Raw genomic sequence first — 8,205 nt, forward strand, 5'->3', positions numbered from 1 at the left:
ATTAGCACTAATTACCGATGCAGCAGATCGTAATGTGAGCGGTAAGGGACTGGGATTACCGACACATGATGATTGTTGCGTGGACGTAGTAGCTAGAATAACACACAAAGATGGTCAGTTGAGGGGTCCTGAGTTATGAGCTCATGATCGTTCGCTTAGTAGCGGACACGCAACCAATTAGGCTACGAAGACCCCCTAGCATGCATACCCCCCGGTATGCATTATCAAACCTAAAATTTTCGAAGATTATCTATGACTTTGATCAAATCCCGTGTTGAAACCATCGTAAATATACAAAACTCCAACTTTCTTACCATATACTGACGACATTCAATGGCTGAAATGAATCTAAATTGAAATAAAATGAATAATCACCACCGAATCTTGCTTTTCAGTGCGTAAAATAAACACACACCCTCACTTTTGTAGTTCTGAGTTCTAATGTAGATGTCGCATGAGCTGATTCAGCTTTGCGTAAATTCGTCAATAGTTTCCTCTGTTTACAAACTATATGCTTTCATCGTGACCTCGGAAGCTCAACCCATGTGAACTGAGAATACAAACTAATTCAATTGGCGATCTAACGCAAAACGTCAACGATCGGTGAGACATCTGGATTTTGTTTTTGAACTAAGAAAATGATGCTAATGTAACCTAAAACTCAAAAAACAAATCACGTTTTTTTTCTTCCGGGCTTTCCAAGGTAGTTCTCACATGCAGGAATCATGCATTTTTCTACTTGTGTTTGATTGTGCTCTCGAATTTCCTTCTTTAATTCAACCATTGTCAACATTTTTATAGTTTTCACTACTGAAAGAGGTAAATAAATAACATGTTATATATAAAATTGCGCAGAATAAAATTTCTAACAAACTCATCGCAATCAAATAATCTTTTATGATTATAACATTGTAATTTATGGAAAGAACTACAAACCTTCCATAAGCTCACATGGCAAAATGTAAAACCATCATCACTTTCACCGCAGCGCCGCCTAGGTGTGCAAATTCGCGTTAGATTCACAACCAGATGGCGCAGCGAGTAAAATGATGATGTTTTTTTGGTATTGACGAATTTATGTTGGATTTACAACCAGATGGCGCAGCGAGTAAATTGAGGATTTTTTTGTTTTTTTGGTATGGAATTCGTTCAGTTCGTTTCGTTCGTTTTCTAGAAAAATCAGAATTTATCTTCAAATTTCCCGGTTTCATGTATTCTTTCCACGCTGAAAAGGTTAGAAAATCATCATTTTACAATGTGCTATGTATATTACGAGGAATGGCTCGTGCGTACTCCGAGCAAATTTTCGTGCGTACTCCGAGCCAATGTAAACTTACCCTAAGGCTAAGGTTACTTTGGATAGGAGTACGCACGAAAATTTGATCGTACGAATAGAAACAAACAATTTTGTCCGATAGAAGCTGACGAATTCGAACGAAGCAAGGGGGAAACAATGTAACCACACCAATACAACTCAATGTGGTTGTTTACTTTCACTATTGCATACAATTCGCACGACCACTTTTCTGCATCCAGTGTTACCGCCGCCTAAGGGTAAGGTTACATTGGCTCGGAGTACGCTAGATTGTGCGAAGAGTGACGAAAAGAAACAAACAATTTTGTTCGAAAGAAGCTGACGAATTCGAACGAAGCAAGTGGGAAGCAATGTAACCACACCAATACAATTCTATGTGGTTGTTTACTTCTCACGATTGTATGCGTTTCGTGCAGCCTTATTTTCGTAAGAAGCTGCCGGCAGTATAACCGTGGCCTAAGGCTACGATGATACTGCCTGCAGCATCTTACGAAAAGAAGACTGCACGAAACGCATACTGTTGTGAGAAGTAAACAACTGCATCCAACTCCTGGCCCGAATCCCTTTTTCTTTCTGTTTTTTCGGATAGTACCTTCAGTTTAAAGAAATTCAGCACAAAGTATGTATTTTTAAACACGATCAGCATGTGTTTAGCTATAAAATTGTGTAATGATACATTCATCTGAAAACCTAAAATGAAAAATGCCAATAAAGAAGTAGATTTCAGATCAATCATCTGACAAATTCGGACCTGATTGCTCTTTCTGACTATTTGATGGACATTTGAAAAATCGCCTGGCATCCCTGGTAAACCAGTGCCGTAATATCTATTTTCTCGCCAGCAGCTCACACTGTGTGGACGGACAAGGCGAGTCAACCAATTGTCGAGCGAGTTCACCGGGTCAGTAGCTGCTCATTGATAAGTCAGCTACTAACAACGTATAAATTGGCCTTTAAGGCCGGCTAAACTGATAGGGAATTGTTGGCCTCATACAAACTAATGTCGACACCATTCCGCGTTGACGAATCGAACAAAATTGTTTGTTTCTCTTCGTCAGTTATCGTACAAACGAATTACGCATAGCGCTCCGATCGCGTATCTGGAACGTGTGGAGTTGTTTAAGCGTAAGAACACACTGGACGGCTCTCCCGCGCGGATTTTGCAATGACAGATCGCCGCGGAGCCTAGATAATGAAATGTGAATGAGATACAACACATAAGACGGGGCGGGTATGTGCGGTTCCAATATCACTGTTGTACGGTTCCTCATACGCTGCGGTGGGTCGATGGAGATGATGCGCCGCAACGCTTTTGTGAGAGTATTGGTGTTTATGCGCTTTCGAAAGGTGTAAATAAAGCAAGGCACAAATAAATGTACTCTCAGGTGAGCCAATGTGTGAAAACCACTCTGCGGTCATGTAGCTGCGGATACTCGAATTCCATTCAAATTGTCGAGAAATTCAATATTTCAGACGTTTTTGATCAACTTCTCTCTCCCTTTCGCTCAGGTAAACATCCCTTCTTCCGTTTTCCACCATTCTGTCTTTATATACCGCCCCTCTAATCCGCTTACTGACCAAACAGTTGTACCTTGTACCATAGACTCTTCTTGCATCCGTCTATAAAATATAATAATGGCAGCTAGTAAAGCCGCCGAGAGCCGCTGAATGTGTTTTACATCGAGATCCTGATGCGACTTGTCATTGCGAAAACCGCGCGGGTGAGCCGTCTAGTGTGTTTCCACGCTAAGTTCGGGTTGCGAGAGAATCGAGGGAGAATCGTAATGAGATCTGATTGAACCCACAATCGTTCTCTTTCATTGTGCACAACTTCCACTGCACGAAATTGTTGACAACCTATTGGCAGTTTAGTTAACCAGAGCTTCAACACAATTTTATCACCATCGCCATTGTTATATCACAAGCGAGTAGATATAGTTTTGACGTAGGACTACGTCTAACCGGAAGATATAGGGGGTGAAATGGAAATCTAGGCATTGAACAAGTAGGAAAAAATGCAAGATTTGGAACGCTTATAACTCGAGCATTTCTCAATAGATCGCAAAGGTTTTTTCATCAATTGATAGGAAATATATCTACGCATCTATCATAACGAATAACATTTCATTTTTTCTTGAGATAAATAATTGAATAATTGTGAAATATCAACCATTGTCAAAATGCACTATGTGCCCATTTTTGATTGGTCCATTTTGTGCTCCTCAAATCGTACCGACCAAAACGGGCAACCAGAGCAGCAGCGAAATATAATGAAGCACGATTGGAAAGGAAAAAGAAAAAAATGAACGAAATATTGGTCGCAGTCTCACACATGCGTAATTCTCGAGCCAGCCAGTCAGCTTAAAAATCCTCCGCTGCCGTAACGATCATTCTCATTCAAACCGTACACCACATCGGTTCTCATCACAACACATCAACAAACCAACCCAAGCAGCCATGTCTGGACATGGTAAAGGAGGAAAAGTGAAGGGAAAGGCAAAATCCCGCTCGAACCGTGTTGATCTGGAGTTCCCCGCAAAGGTAGCTAGGCCAAGCGCGTTAGTACCAGTGCACCAGTCCACCTAGCCGTCGTTATATAGTTTCGGCCGCCGAAGTGATCGAGTTAGCTGGCAAAGCTACTCGCGATGATAAGAAAACCCGCATTCGGAACAGAACACATTCGGTTCGGTGGACATCAAGACAACAGGCAGTTGCAGCTAGTAGCGAGTGCCAAACGCAATCGCAAAACGGCAGCTGGTAGCAGAAGAAAAAAGTTTGTTCTTTATACAATCTGCTTTGGTGGCAAATCCAGAACAAGGCGGCATCAAGGGCGTTCGAAATGGTTTTTTTCAAAACCACGAGTACTAAGTTTTCTAAATTGGAACCATTCCATAAAACAAGGCGCTTTTCAGGACCATTAAACCTTCCAAAAAAGAGTTTAGGAAATACAGTTCAATTCTTTCTAAAACATTATGCAAAATAATAATAAAACACAAATTGATTTTTTCATCATTTGTTTGCCAGGATCTGATGAGTATGTGAATTTTGCAGTTGTTCTGAGCTTATTGATAGTTGGGGACTTTCCTGATTATTCAATTTTCACCCATTCTTAAATTGTTTCCAGATTGAAAGTACAGTAATTTACAATTCGTTCGACATTTAGCTAATTGGACGGACATGTAATGCGACTTATTTAGTTGGACATTTTTGTAAACATAGAGATCCAAATTATGACCCCACATTGAAAGTCGACACTGTACCACTGTCATCGCAAATGTTCAATTACAGGTTAAAATCGCCTCCAATGCGACACTGAGTGGCGCGTCGGCACGTCGCATTGAATGTAATTTATAGTACAACATGTCACAAAGCTGGATGGGAAGAAATTTTCCAACTGTGAAAGCTGTGGCGAGTGGCAACAAATCGCTAAACAGGAAGGTTTAGCCGAACAAGATGGGTATATCGAGTGATAACAAAGCAATAAACTCTTTAGATTGAAGATAATTTTGTGATCCTGAAAAGGACCCTTTTTAGCCTGCATGTGAATCCAACGAGCGAACAAATCTTAATGAATGTATTTTTTTGCCATCGCTCCCTTTTAACGCTCATTCGTTCGTCTCGTTGGACTCGCCCCTCTGGCTGAGTCTGCCGATTTGTCTCTATGCTGTGAGTGTGTACCGCTAGAGTATAAAACACGCGGACCCCAAAAAAATATCTTATTTTCTTTCAAACCGTAAACCCGTGTGGTTGTACGGCATCGGCATCGTGGGCGTAACAAAGGAGGACAAGTTAAGGGAAAGGCAAAGTCTCACTCGAACCGTGCAGGTCTCCAGTTCCCTGTTGATCGCATTCACTGATTGCTCCGCAAGGGTAACTAGGCCGAACGGATTGGTGCCGGAGCACCAGTATACCTAACAGCGATTATAGAGTTTCGGCCATCGGAGTGCTCGAGTTGGCTTGCAAAGCTGCTCACGACAATTAGAAAACCCGCATCAAGAACAGAGCAGGTTCGGTTCGGCGCTCATCAAGGCAACAATTATTTTCAGTGAGTGGCAAAGTGTTTCTCCGGCACGTCGCATTAAATGTAATTTACTGAACAACATGTCACAAGCTGGATGGGAAGAAATTTTCCAACTGTGAAAGCTGTGGCGAGTGGCAAACGCAATAGCTAAACAGGAAGGTTTAACCGAACAAGATGGGAATATCGAGTGATAACAAAAACACAACACCAAAGGTTCTTTTCAGAACCATCAACATATTCATAAAGAGTAAACAGTAAACTAATCCATTTTTCAGGTAGATAGGTAGGTATTCACATAGGAGAAGAAAATAAAACAATATATTTAAAATATATATTTAACAAAAGCTGTCCCCTTTGTATAGTCCTACGTCACTCCGGTTATGTCCCCGACATTACCCACCCGTCTATTTTCTCCCACTGCGAATAATCATTGTTTACGTTTACTTTGTCTAACGTTGTATATACTTGTACGTGTATATTTCACGGGGCTCCACGTAGACCGTGGAAGTGAGTTTTACCCAGGGGTTAGACATCAATTGAATATAGGCTACTCAAAATCAAAATCAATATGGCGTTATTTGTTTATCAACATATCATTACGAGGATTGAAATCGAAAAATGCGCTGCTTTATTCTAACTGCATGAGCGATTTTCATATTCCGGTTTCACATGGAGGTGTTCACATTTAACATGGAGTTTAAAGTTAGCCACTATTCGACTATATAACCGCACCGAGTTGTACACAACAGTAATTGATTGAACCAAAATGTCAGTAAACCGCAGCAATATTGGGTACACTGGCAATATGAGGGATTTGACGTTTTAGTCGTACCCCTGGTTTTACCGTCGTTAAAGCCGGGTTCAGACGGTGCGAGTAAGCATACGAGTCGGTCTGGTCAGTTACTGCAGTGCAGCTACTCGCACCATGTGAACACATCATGCCAGTTAGTGTCATGTGTAATCCGGCGTGCGAGCTACTTCAAAGTTTTTTGAATTTACTCGCACTCGCATCCTTTAAACAGAATTTAGCGCTCGAATCAGGGATGCCAAACGTAAAGAAATGTCTCTATTTTTAAGATATTTGAAAATATGCGAAGATATTTATAGACTTGAAAATTATTGGTTTTCATTTTGAGATAGTTTTCTTGAGAATCTCTAATGTAGAATCATTACCAGGCACAATTTTCATTCAAAATTCTCTCACAACTTGCAAAAAAAGTATTGTTCTAAGAAACAGAATACATATTCGATTTAAAAAAATACATTTTCATTATTTTAATTTTTGACGCGTATATATTCCACCTGAAAATCTACTATCATTTTCATTTCACAAATTGGTACACGAAGCTGCTGGCAAGGCGAAATAAATAAAAATTTTAAAAATCTTTTAGACTGTCATTTATAGCATCACATACTTCCGGAATTATCTTAGCTATGGATGCTTTCGAGATTCTAAAAAATATTGACAACAATCTGAACGATATTCCGAAAGAAAGGTACATCAATGTCGTTTTTTTTTTATTTCACTCATGCAGGTATAGCGTTGTATTGTTGGACCAATTAAATCCAACAGTGTTTCCACTTATTCAGGTGTTTTCTCAACACTGCTCTGTACTCTAGAGGATCATCATCGATGAGTTCCTTCAATATTGTATTTGTTGCTCCCTTTCCTTGCATCGAATTCCTGGCCCAAATCCTATTGCCTTTTTGCTTTTTCGGATAGTACCTTCAGTTCGAAGAAATTCAGCACAAAGTATTTTTATACACGGTCAGCGTGTATTTCGCGATAAAATTGTATAATGATAAATGCAACTAAAAACCTGATACGAAAACTGCCAATAGAGAAGTCGATTTTGGATCAATCATCCGTCAAATTCGGACCTGATTGCTGTTTCTGACTATTTAATGGACAGTTGAAAAATCATCTGGCATCCCTGGTATGCCAATGCTGTAGTATCTAGTTTATCGTCAGCAGCTCACACTGTGTGAACGGACAAGGTGAGTCAACCAATTGTCAAGCGAGTTCACCGGCCCAGTAGCTGCTCACTGTCAAGTCAGCTACTAGCAACGTATAAATGGGCCTTAAGGCTGATTTAGACGATGCCAGTCAGCGCTTTAAGCAGGGTTCAGACGGTGCGAGTAAGCATACGAGTCGGTCTAGTCAGTTACTGCAGTGCAGCCACTCACATCGTGTGAACACATCATGCCAGTTAGTGTTATGTGTGATTCGGCGTGCGAGCTACTTCAAAGTTTTTTGAATTTACTCGCACTCGCATCCCTCAAAACGTCAAAAATGGAATTTAGCACTTGAATCAGGGATGCCAAATGTAAAGAAATGTTTCTATTTTGAGGATATTTGAAAATATGCGAAGATATTTATAAACTTGAAAATTATTGGAAAAACAAATAAAACCCTCATAATTCCTAAACGAGATCGTTGTTATTTTGTTTTGCACACTGGCGGCACACGTTTTCTTTTTGAGATAGTTTTCTTGGGTATCTAGATATAAAATCATTATCGGGCACAATTTTCATTCAAAATTCACTCACAACTTGCAAAAAAAGTATTGTTCTAAGAAACAGAATACATATTCGATTTAAAAAAGTAGATTTTCATTCATTATTTTAGTTTTTTTTAGGCCTATTTATTCCTCCTGCAAATCTACTATCATTTTTATTTCACAAATTGGTACACGAAGCTGCTGTCAAGGCAAAATAAATCAAATTTAGAAAAATCTTTTAGACTGCCATTTGTAGCATCACATACTTTCGGAATTAATTTAGCTATGGATGATTTCGAGATTCTAAAAAATATCGACAATAATCTGAACGATATTCCAGAAGAAAGGCACATCATTTCTAGTTTCAC

This window comes from Toxorhynchites rutilus, chromosome 1 (genome assembly GCF_029784135.1).
Source record: "Toxorhynchites rutilus septentrionalis strain SRP chromosome 1, ASM2978413v1, whole genome shotgun sequence".
Lineage (NCBI taxonomy): Eukaryota > Metazoa > Arthropoda > Insecta > Diptera > Culicidae > Toxorhynchites > Toxorhynchites rutilus.